This window comes from Nerophis ophidion, linkage group LG15 (assembly GCF_033978795.1).
Source record: "Nerophis ophidion isolate RoL-2023_Sa linkage group LG15, RoL_Noph_v1.0, whole genome shotgun sequence".
NCBI classification, from domain to species: domain Eukaryota; kingdom Metazoa; phylum Chordata; class Actinopteri; order Syngnathiformes; family Syngnathidae; genus Nerophis; species Nerophis ophidion.
In genome coordinates, this window is record NC_084625.1 from 13,527,679 (window position 1) to 13,540,792 (window position 13,114).

Below are 13,114 nucleotides of genomic sequence, written 5' to 3' on the forward strand. Positions count from 1 at the left end.
ACTGGCTCCAAAGTGAACAAAAACTGAATGCTGGACGACAGCAAAGACTTACTGTGGAAATATCGCTCAAAAGAAGAAAAATACCAAAAAAATTGAAAAAAACACCAAAATAGGAGCGCTAGATAACTGTAACACTACATACAGGAAAACAGCAAAAAAACTCTAAATAATATGGTGACAGTACACCTACTTTGAGACAAGAGCTATATCGATGCATGGTTGGTTATGGTTTAAAGTCATATCCAACAATTGCGACTAGGACTTTTTACTTTCAACTGAGTTTCGTTTTTTAATGATTTCTGCTGGTAATGTGCTTCCGGAGTTTTTCAATGAAAAACATTTGTTATGCATTAATTAACACAAATCAGTTTGTTCAATTCAGTTCAGTGTGGCAGCATAAAAAAATGCAAAAAAGGGCTAAGGTTACATCAAATTCAAATAATATGACTTTAATGTAATTAAATGACATTAACACAATTAGTTAGACAACATCTAAAATAGGGCTTCACGGTGGAAGAGGGGTTAGTGCGTCTGCCTCACACTACGAAAGTCCTGCAGTCCTGGGTTCAAATCCAGGCTCGGGATCTTTCTGTGTGGAGTTTGCATGTTCTCCCCGTGAATGCGTGGGTTCCCTCCGGGTACTCCGGCTTCCTCCCACTTCCAAAGACATGCACCTGGGGATAGGTTGATTGGCAACACTAAATCGGCCTTAGTGTGTGAATGTGAGTGTGAATGTTGTCTGTCTATCTGTGTTGGCCCTGCGATGAGGTGGCGACTTGTTCTAGGGTGTACCCCGCCTTCCGCCCGATTGTAGCTGAGATAGGCGCCAGCGCCCCCCGCAACCCCGAAAGGGAATAAGCGGTAGAAAATGGATGGATGGAACATCTAAAATATGATTTCAAATAAAGTTAATGTCAGGTAAACTCAAATATCTGAATTTACCATCACGATTATATAATTTCAACAGACTATTAGTAATTAATAATCAACATTTTTTTAGTGAGCATTTAAATTATTACATATTTTTTGTTTTATCATGTTTGTATATTTTATATGTTTTAAAATGTATTAATTGTATAGAATTATTTGTATTTCATGATTTACTATTAATATAAAAACAACAGCATATTTACCTTACTGTCACTTCTGCACTTTATTATCATCAAAACGCTGCTGCTTCCATACCTCCATGTGTAATAGTTATGCAAAACAGGATGCCTATTATAGAGTGCTAAGAGTACCTTATATTGAGGATAACACTTTGAGTCCACAAGAGGATTCTTCTATATGAGAATGTAGATAGGTGCATGTTACGTGCTCTACATTTACATTCACTGCTTAGCAGCTCAAATGTGGGAATAACAAATTGGCAGCGCTGTGCTGTATATTCAAACACACAGCATCCAGAAGACATGGTCATTTGGACCTGCCGCTCATTACCGTCAGACCGATGAAACACACTGTAAATCATAAATGACATCAGTAGGCGGAGGTATTTGATAAAAAAAAATCATGAAAGTAAATTAACGTGTAATCTGAGAAGCTGCACGCAGCCTTGATGATGGTAATGAAGTACAGCAATGACGTTCATGGCTGGTGAGGCACTGACTTCATCACAGTCAGATTTACAAACATATGAACCCGAAAGAACCCCAAAGGTTGAAAATGGATGGATGGATGAACACTAAAGAGTATCTTATTCACCATTTGATTGGCATCAGTTAACGGGTTATGTTTAAAAGCTCATACCAGCATTATTTACACATACAAACTGTAGCACACAAAAAAGCACATTTAAAAAATAAAAAATAAACTATTATTAGGGTTGTGGGAAAAAATCGATATACCGTACATATACATTTACTGTACAAACATTCATATAAACCATGGGTGTCAAACTCTGGCCCGCCGTGTAATTTAATTTGGCCCTCGAGGCAATATCAATTTAGCATTGGAGCTGGCCCGCCGGTGTTATATAGCGCATTCACCGCTAATACTCATACTTGCCAAACCTCCTATTTTTCCCAGTAGGCTCCCAAAGTTCAGGGCCCCTATCGAAAATCTCCCGGAGCGACCATTCTCCCGAATTTCTACCGATTTCCACCTGGACAACTATATCGGGGGCTTGCATTTAAGGCACTGCCTTTAACGTTCTCAACAACCTGTCGTCACGTCCGCTTTTACTCCATACTAACAGCGTGTCACATAATATTTGTGGCTTTTGCACACGCACAAGTGAATGCAAGGCATACTTGGTCAACAGCCATACAGGTCACACTGAGGATGGCCGTATAAACAACTTTCGCACTGTTACAAATATGCGCCACCGTGTGAACCCACACCAAACAATAATGACAAACACATTTCGGGTGAACATCCGCACCGTAACACAACAGAACAAATACTCAGAACCCCATGCAGCACTAACTCTTCTGGGAAACTTTCAGCAAACTGACCAGTAATTAACATTTTATTCATTTTCGCTTGTCACTTCAAAGCTTGAATGTTTGGTTCATTCAGTATTATTTTATTTTCAAATTCATTATTAGCCTGTGGAAAAAAATTGATATTTACCTCAGAAGATTGCAAATAGAAAAAACCGCATACATTTTTTATTTAAATTTTATTTGATATGCCATTGATATTTTTTAAATTATTATTATTATTGTTATTGGAAACTGGATTTTGCATGTCACTATAAACTTATATAAGCCTCGCTTGTTCAATATTTAATGCAAAACTTGTTTGTGTCCCTATTAAAAGGTTAATTTGTTCAACCTTGGCTTTGTTTCGTTTAAAATTTTTGTCCACTCTGTATTTGAGTTTGACACCCCTGATATACACATTCTGTTCATATACAAGTACATATACATACATCCACTCATGCACATAATCATGTTTCATCAAACATATATCAACGTTGTTGCCCTAGAGTAAACTGGGTAACACATGGCAGACTGACAAAGCTTAACCTATTGTTACTATAACAATCTACAAGGTTAATATAGGTTGCCTCTCTCTCTTCCCCTTCATCTTTCGGTATTCCGTTTTATTTATTTATTTTTCAATTTTATTTATCTTTCTAGTTATTATGTATACGTATTGTTGCTTTTCAACAAATGTATTGTTGATAATAGAGGTAAACCATTGGTATTGTTCGGAATCAATATCGCTTTTTCTATTGGTATTTGTATTGCTCCAGTTTTAGTGTAAAAATGCTCAATGTCATTTCTATATTATTATTTATCTCACTAACTGCTTATTTGTTATCACTTTTACGATCGTATTTGTACATATCGTATATGCTGGTGTTGTTCTATTCTTGTTGTTGTTTTTGTTGTTATTGTGGTGTTTGCTGTTGTTGTTTTTGTCTCTCTGTCTAATCCCCCTTTTATCCCCAAAATGTCCCCCTCTGTCTTCCTTTTTTTCCTCTTTCTATCCCCTCCTGCTCTGGCTATATGCTTCAAAACTCACCAAACTTGACACACACATCAGGACTGGTGAAAATTGTGATCTAATAATGAAAAATAAATTAAAAAAACGAAACACAAAATTGCGCTCTAGCGCCCCCTAGGAATAAAACACTGACAAAACTGCTCTTGGGAAGAAAACACAGACAAAACTGTTTGTAACTTCCGGTAGGAATGTCGTAGAGACATGAAACAAAAACCTCTATGTAGGTCTCACTTAGACCTACATTTCATTGATTGACATCTTTCAGCAAAAATCAACAGGAAGTTGGCAATTACCCCATCAAAACAAATGTTTTGTAAAAACCCGTCAAATTTTTTCAAACATTATCTCCTCTGAGCGTGTTTCTTGTGTCGGCTTCAAACTCGCACAGGAAAGAGATTGAACTCTTATGATTAAAATTTGCGCAAATAGTTTTTCTAACTGCTCCGGTTTGGATTTCACGAGCGTTCAAAGAACTGCTACGCTAATGCTGCTACGCTGCTGCCGTCTCAAGATGGCCGCTTGAAAGCAGAAAGCACCAGCGTGACCACACAATGCAGAGAAGGTAGGTACTGTGCGGGTAAAGATATGTTGACTCCGTGAAAGGAGGAGGCACCAGTTTGACTCCAGGATACAAAGAAGGTAGGTAATGTGAAGGTAAAGATATGTTGTCTGGTTAATGGCAGGAAGCACCAGCATGTATGGGTGAAAGAAAGAAGCACCAGTGTGACCCCAGGATGCAGGGAAGGTAGGTAATGTACCTTATGTTTGCCTTATATTAACATGTTAGGCTAATATTTACCTAATGCTAGCCTAATATTATTAATAGGATGTTAGCCTAATCCTAGCCTATTATTTACATAATGTTAGGATAGTATTAACTTATTGTTAGCCTATTATTTAGCCAATGTTAGCTAATAGTAGCATAATCTTAGCCTAACGATAGCCAATTATTTACTCAATGTTGGCCTGATACTAGCATTATGTTAGCCTATTATTTACCCGTTAGCCTAATATCAACATGATGCTAGCCTAATGTGAGTACTATTTACCTGATGTTGGCTGCTATCCTAATTGTAGCCTAATATTTACCTTATGTATGCTTAATAGTAACATGTTAGCCTATTGTTTACCTAATGTTAGCCTAATATCTATCATGTCTGTTCATGTTTTTGTTTAGTTATGTTCTGTTTTGCTTAAGACTCCATTGTTTCTAGTTTTTGCACTTCCTTGTTTGTCTTATTACCATGCCAACTGATTAGTTTTCACCTTGTCCTCATGTCACGCCCCTGTCCTCATGTCTCACACCTGTTTTCACTAATCACCACAGTATTATTTAAGCCTGTCTGTTTCTGTTGTTCATTCTGGAAACATCACCTCCTTCACACCCTCGATCACCTCCTATGCACCTTGTAATTCCATGTCAATGATCCATGTCCCGTTCTCGTTTTGTTCCAAGTAAGTTTTTCTCATTATTCATGCCATAGTGCAAGTGTTTTGTTTTGTGTTTATAGTTAACTGCATTTGCGCTAGTCTTTTGTTTCATAGCCCAGTTTTTTGTACCGCCATTGTGCGTGCCTTTTGTTTGTTACTGTTTTTAGTTATAGTGTAAATAAAAAATATGAACCTTAATTCACGCCTTGCTGGCGCCAACTTTCCTTTGCCTTGGTAAAACAATACACATCCAAGTCCAAGTCTTGACAATATTATAAGTAGGATGTTAGCCCAATTCTAGCCTAGTAATGTTAGCCTAGTATTAACATGATGTTAGCCTATTATTCACATAATGTTAGCCTCGTTACCATGAATTGATTAACGTGGACCCGACTTAAACAAGTTGAAAAACGTATTCAGGTGTTACCATTTAGTGGTCAGTTGTACGGAATATGTACTGTACTGTGCAATCTACTAATAAAAGTATCAATCAATCAATCAATCGTATTAACTTGATCTTAGCCTATTATTTACCTAATGTTAGCCTAATGTTAATAAAATATTTTATTTGTAAAAGACACTTTACATTAAGTAAACAGTGCTACAGTGTATTAAAAAAATAAAAAGATAAGAAAAATAAATAAAAATAAAAACTAGAAGAGCCTAATAGCTAGAACTAGTATGCATAAATCTAAAAAAGGCTTTTTTTTTTTTTAAAAGGAGGGTTTTAAGCCTTTTTTAAAAGCATCCACGGTCTGTGGTGCCCTCGGGTGGTCAGGGACAGCGTTCCCCAGGCTTGGAGCGGCGGATCATAAAGCCCGGTCTCAAATTGTTCGTACCTTTGTCTTCGGAGGTTAGAGGAGGTCAGCCTGTCCGGAGCGGAGGTATTTGGTGGTGAGTAGTTCTTTGAGTGGTGGGTTAGTAGGGAGATTTTGTATTCAATCCCGAGTGGAACAGGAAGTCAGTGCAGGGAATTTGAGAACTGGTGTGATATAGTCATATTTCCGCACTCTCATCCGGATCCTAGCAGCAATATTTTTGTAAGTACCGCAGCTTCTGGATGTTTTTGCTGGGGATCCCGACAAGAAGTGTGTTGCAGTAGCCTAGCCTGTTGATGTAATAATCACGTTGATTTTAGTCAGATAATGGCTAATGTTAGCCTCAAATGTTTTGATAGCCTATTTGCTCTGATGGCATAATGATGATTAAAGTAAAACTGTTTTTTTAAAAGTCAGCATGCTATCTTGACAATGTTTCTAAAGTACTGTGACATAAAAATGTGTGTTTATGTTCGACTCCTTAAAGGGGAACATTATCACAATTTCAAAAGGGTCAAAAACAATAAAAATCAGTTCCCAGTGGCTTGTTGTATTTTTTGAAGTTTTTTTCAAAATTTTACCGGTCCCCCAATATCCCTAAAAATACCTTTAAAGTGCTTGATTTTCGCTATTTGCGATGCGACTATCCATTTCCCTGTGACGTCATACAGTGCTGCCAATGTAAACAAACAATGGCGAATACCACAGCAAGATATAGCGACATTAGCTCGGATTCAGACTCGGATTTCAGCGACTTAAGCGATTTAACAGATTACGCATGTATTGAAACGGATGGTTGTAGTATGAAAGTATTGAAGAAGAAACTGAAGCTATTGACGCTATTCGTAGCCATAGCATGGCCGAATAGCTGTGTTAGCATCACCGGTAAAATTTGCGGCCCAAACGATCAGGACTTTCGCATCTTGTAACACTGGAGCAACTTCAATCCTTCGATTGGTAAGTGTTTTTTTCGCATTAAATGTGGGTGGAAGGAAACGTAATATAGTTGCAAATGCATCTGCAGGTTATCCATACATCTCTGTGCCATGTCTGCGTTAGCACCGCCGGTAAATAGCATGTTAGCATCGATTAGCTGGCAGTCAACGTCAACAAAACTCACCTTTGTGAATTTGTTGACTTTATAGTTGCAAATGCATCTGCAGGTTATCCATACATCTCTGTGCCATGTCTGCTTTAGCACCGCCGGTAAATAGCATGTTAGCGTCGATTAGCGTAGCATGTTAGCATCGATTAGCTGACAGTCACGCCGCAACCAAATATGTCAGATTAGCACATAAGTCAACATCAACAAAACTCACCTTTGTGATTTTGTTGAATTTATCGTTGCAAATGCATCTGCAGGTTATCCATACATCTCTGTGCCATGTCTGTCATCGCCGGTAAAATGTGGAGACACTCCGGCACATTCAATGGAGGTCTGGCGGCATCTTCGTGCCAGTGGTGCAACTTGAATCCCTCCCTGTTAGTGTTGTTACACCCTCCGACAACACACCGACGAGGCATGATGTCTCCAAGGTTCCAAAAAATAGTTGAAAATAACAGAGCTGAGACCCGGCGTTTGTAATGTGTTGAAAATGAAAATGGCGGCTGTATTACCTCGGAGACGTCCCGTTCTGACGTCATCGCCAATAGAACGATGAACAGAAAGGCGTTTAATTCGCCAAAATTCACCCATTTAGAGTTCGGAAATCGGCTAAAAAAATATATGGTCTTTTTTCTGCACCATCAAGGTATATATTGACGCTTACATAGGTCTGGTGATAATGTTCCCCTTTAAGATGTATTCTTCTGTGCTAGCTGGCTTCAACACGAGCTCAAATGTACTCTTGAACTGAACAAATAACTACTCCAACCGTCATCGACACCAGAAATATTTGCCAGACGCCCCAGGTCGAAGGCCGGGCGGTCGCGAGCTGTCAGCTGTCAGTCTCCCCGTGTTTCCATGCTGGCGAGCCTCAGCTGGTCAGTCGGCGTTTTTGATTTCCGAGCAGCAAATTGATCCACACGCGCCTCACCTGTTCCCTTTGCAGGTCTTGTTAGCGCCTAATGTGATTGGCTGCCTCGGATGATGGCCGATGATGCATTATTTACCGTGTGCTGCTTAAACACGACTTATCCAGCCCGATCCTGCAATGGCCTTATCACGGTTTTATCTTAAAACGTCCCTAGAAATAAGGATGATTGTCATCAATTTGGCAGCAATTCTATGACCATTAAGTCCTAGGACAAAACGGTCATTCAGTTTCTGGCCTTGGAAGAGGTAGGATGGGCTGTCGTTAGTCCAGAAAAAAAGACATGGGGGGACATGAGGATTTATTTTGATTTATGAAAAACAGAAATCTCAGAGGAGAGATTGAATGACTTAACTTGTCCTCGGCTTTCTTCAAGCATGCAGGGCTGTTTACCGTGGGAGTGAATGAGTTTAGAGAAAAATGGACGAAGTAGAATAGGCTTGTACAAACTTATTTGTACAAGTTCTTTGTTATGGTACTGGAAAAATACAGTCTGCCAGACCATAGTGAAATACATTTACAAGAACAAACGTTTGTATACCTTAAATGCCTACTGAAATGAATAACATGGGTGTGTAGAAGCTGGGAGAGCGTGACTGCCTGGCAACAACAGGCTTAAATGCCTACTGAAATGAGATTTTCTTATTTAAACGGGGATAAGAGGTCCATTCTATGTGTCATACTTGATCATTTCGCGATTTTGCCTTATTTTTGCTGAAAGGATTTAATAGAGAACATCGACGATAAAGTTCGCAACTTTTGGTCGCTAATAAAAAAGCCTTGCCTGTGCCGGAAGTAGCAGACGATGTGCGCGTGACGTCACGGGTTGTGGAGCTCCTCACATCCTCACATTGTTTACAATCATGGCCACCAGCAGCGAGAGCGATTCGAACCGAGAAAGCGATGATTTCCCCATTAATTTGAGCGAGGATGAATGATTCATGGATGAGGATAGTGAGAGTGAAGGACTAGAAAAAAAAAAGACTAGAGGGCAGTGGGAGCACTTCAGATGTTATTAGATACATTTACTCGGATAATTCTGGAAAATCCCTTATCTGCTTATTGTGTTACTAGTGTTTTAGTGAGATTATATGGTCGTACCTGTACAACCTGAAGGTCGGCCGAGCACCTTTCTTCAGCACCAGTCGACGGGTGGTGGCAATGCCCATCTCTGCCCTTTGCAGGGACCCTCTTCAAAACACGATCTTTCGAAATGATCGCTGCATAATACACTGTACTTTGTGTGTGTGGTCCATTCCAACCGTGTTCGCTTGACATCTCTGTTCCATAGTAAAGCTTGACTGTCATCTTTCGGGAATGTAAACAATGAAACACCGGCTGTGTTTGTGTTGCTAAAGGCGGCCGCAATACTCCGCTTCCCACCTTCAGCTTTCTTCTTTGATGTCTCCATTGTTCATTGAACAAATTGCAAAAGATTCAGCAACACAGAAGTCCAGAATACTGTGGAATTTCGCGATTAAAACAGACGACTTATTTCCAACAACAATTTCCCCATTAATTTTAGCGAGGATGAAAGATATTGATATCAAAGGACTAGAAACAAAAATAACTAAAAAAAAAAAGTAAAAATGTTTTTAGACACATTTTTTAGGATAATTCTGGGAAATCCCTTATCTTTCTATTGTGTTGCTAGTGTTTTAGTGAGTTAAATAGTACCTGATAGTCGGAGGGGTGTGTCCACGAGTGTGTTGACGCCAGTCTCTGAGGGAAGTCGACGGCAGCTGCATGGACGGCGCAAGCTCCGCAGATCTCCGGTAAGAGGCGACTCTTTACCACAATATTCTCACCGAAACCTGCCGGCTGACAAGTGGTCGGTAACCATGTTCGCTTGACCGCTCTGGTCCATAGTAAAGCTTCACCTCCGGGAATTTTAAACAAGGAATCACCGTGTGTTTGTGTGGCTAAAGGCTAAAGCTTCCCACCTCCATTTTTCTACTTTGACTTCTCCATTACTAATTGAACAAATTGCAAAAGATTCAGCAACACAGATGTCCAGAATACTGTGTAATTGCGCAAGTGGTGCTGCGCTAATATGTCTCCTCATTCCGCGAGGTTTTCAACAGGAAACTCCGCGGGAAATTTAAAATTGTAATTTAGTAAACTAAACCGGCCGTATTGGCATGTGTTGCAATGTTAGTATTTCATCATTGATAGTAGTAGTGGGTTTCAGTAGGCCTTTAAAACTGATGTCCTCACCTCCAGCGGCTCTCCCTGCACTGTGGCAAATGTTTGATTGAATACTATTTTGCAGTAGTTCTCAAAGTGGATTTCAGGGACTCTGTTGGTTTCCATAGGGTCGTCTAATTTGACCCTTACCAGACCTAACTGTGACAGTGTTGGGTCCAAGTGGTTCCATTTGAACAGTGGCAGGCCGTGCGTTTACCACCCGGGCCTTCAGTGATGTCCGACTTCAATGATTACCTCTCAAAATACCATAACAGAAACACATTTTCGCACTACTCGGCATTGAAATCACCTCAACGGTAAACAAAACCGGCTATCTTCTGGTGCATTTAAAAATCAATAAACCCGCATCAAGAATCAAACGATATCTAATGTAGTACTGTCAAAATTAAAATAGTAAAAAACATTAAATGTGAAAAAAATAAAGAAATAAAATATTTGAACTCACAATTTGTAGAACCCATTCAACAGTGGTACTGCTCGTAGTCGGTTGATTCGAGGGGAAGTGGCTTCCCGGGTTGGCCGACATTGAGTTGAGTTGAGTTTGAGTTTATTTCGAACATGCAAGCATACAACATGATACATCACAATTTCCAGTTTCTCTTTTCAACATGTTCGAAAAGGAGGAGGAAGAACCAGAGCTTATTTAACCCTACCCCTTTTCTTTACATAACAGTTGCTAAAACTTTTGTTCACTTCCTGTTCTCAATGTATTCACAATGTATACTCCATAAGTGATAAGTAATCACAATACAAATAAATAAATAAATAAATAATTGCTTACGTAAGTTTTATTCCATACGATGAGATGAGTCAGATTATTTTGAGAATGAATGGGTGAGTAAAATCTGAATTTTTATCATGGTTCTTCATTTTTGTACTTTGTAAACACTTCCAGTTTGAAGAGTTTCTTGAAGTGGATCATATTAGTCCGTTGTTTGATTGCTTTGCTTAATCCATTCCATAATTTAATTCCACATACTGATATACTGAAGGTCTTAAGTGTTGTACGTGCATACAAATGTTTTAAATTACATTTTTCTCTAAGATTATATTTCTCTTCTTTTATTGAGAAGAATTGTTGTATATTCTTGGGAAGCAGGTTATAGTTTGCTTTGTGTATAATCTTAGCTGTTTGCAATTCCACTATGTCGTGGAATTTCAGTATCTTTGATTCAATAAATAAAGGGTTTGTATGTTCTCTATAACCAACATTATGTATTATTCTAACTGATCTTTTTTCTAACACTGTTAGTGAATGAAGTGTTCTTTTGTAATTATTTCCCCATGTTTCTACACAGTAACTCAGATATGGTAACACTAGTGAGCAGTAGAGAATATAAAGTGATTTTTGGTCTAGAACATATTTGGCTTTATTCATTATTGATGTATTTCTTGCAACTTTATGTTGTATATTTTTTACATGACATTTCTAGTTCAATTTATCATCAATCATTATACCTAGAAATTTGGTTTCATTTACTCTTTCAATTTCTATTCCGTCTATTTGTATTCGTGTTTGACTTTCTAATCTACTGTTACCAAATAGCATTATTTTAGTTTTACTGAGATTCAATGATAGTCTGTTTTTGTCAAACCATTTTTTTAATTTGTTCATTTCTTCTGTTATTATTTGTATTATCCACTGTCTTCTATCACAAGATGTAGTTTCTCTTTAAATATCCTTCTGAAAAATAGCCTTGCAAATATATATCAGCCACCTAATCAACGTTTTGTTCTCCTTTGTGGATTAAAAAAAAGTATCTATCTTAAATTAATCTGCATAGGCTCGGTTGCTAGAGTGGCCGTGCCAGGAACTTGAGGGTTCCAGGTTCGATTCCCGCTTTCACCATCCTAGCCACTGCCTTTGTGTCCTTGGGCAAGACACTTTACCCACCTGCTCCCAGTGCCACCCACACTGCTTTAAAAAAATGTAACTTAGATATTGGGTTTCATTATGTAAAGCGCTTTGAGTTACTAGAGAAAAGCGCTATATAAATATACTTCACACACATAGCACCGCCACGGCGCAAACCAGTGAGAATCCAATCACTGGACGTGTAAATGTCACGTTCTACGTGAGGCCTTACTGACAACAACTTGTGATCTGATTGGCTATCATAATTATCTATCAACTGAATGTGCCCGTTCACTTACAGTGCACAGAATTGCACTGAATTCTGATTGAATACAAACTAAAACTAAAAATAACAGCACTGGAAATAGTATAATAACACATGAGGAGAATATGAATACTTTTAGATATTTAGGGAAAGTAAATTTAAAAAATACTTTTATCTTTAATCATGATCACCAATTCTGGTTATGTCTGCTGGCCCTGACGACACACCACTGCATTTGAACACTGTCAGAGTTAAGAACATACCTTGAAATTAAACATTTTTTTAAAAAACACTGCTTTAGGTGGGTCTAAACTAGAGATGACCGATAGTGGCTTTTTTGGGCGATATTCCGATATTGTCCAACTCTTAATTACCAATTCCCATATCAACCAATACCAATTTATACAGTCGTGGAATGAACACATTTTTATGCCTAATTTTGTTGTGATGCATTAAACAATGTAACAAGAATTTGCCAAAATATATCAACTCAAGTTATGGAAATGAAAATGCCAACACGGCCCTGCCATATTTATTATTGAAGTCACAAAATCCATTATTATTTTTTTAACATGCCTCAAGACAGCAGCTTGGAATTTGGGACATGCTCTCCCTGAGAGAGCATGAGGAGGTTGAGGTGGGTGGGGTTGGGTTAGTTGGTAGCAGGGGGTGTATATTGTAGCGTCCCGGAAAAGTTAGTGCTGCAATGGGTTCTGGGGTATTTGTTCTGTTGTGTTACGGTGCGGATGTTCTGCCGAAATGTGTTTGGCATTCTTGCTTGGTGTGGCTTCACAATGTGGCGCATATTTGTAACAGTGTTAAAGTTGTTTATACAGCCACCCTCAGTGTGACCTGTATTGCTGTTGACCAAGTATGCATTGCATTCACTTGTCTGTGTGAAAAGCCGTAGATATTATGTGATTATTATGTGCATTTATGGTTTATTGGCGCTCTGTACTTCTCCCTACGTCCGTGTACCGCTCCGTACAGCGGCGTTTTAAAAAGTCATACATTCTACTTTTTGAAACCGATACCGATAATTTCCGAT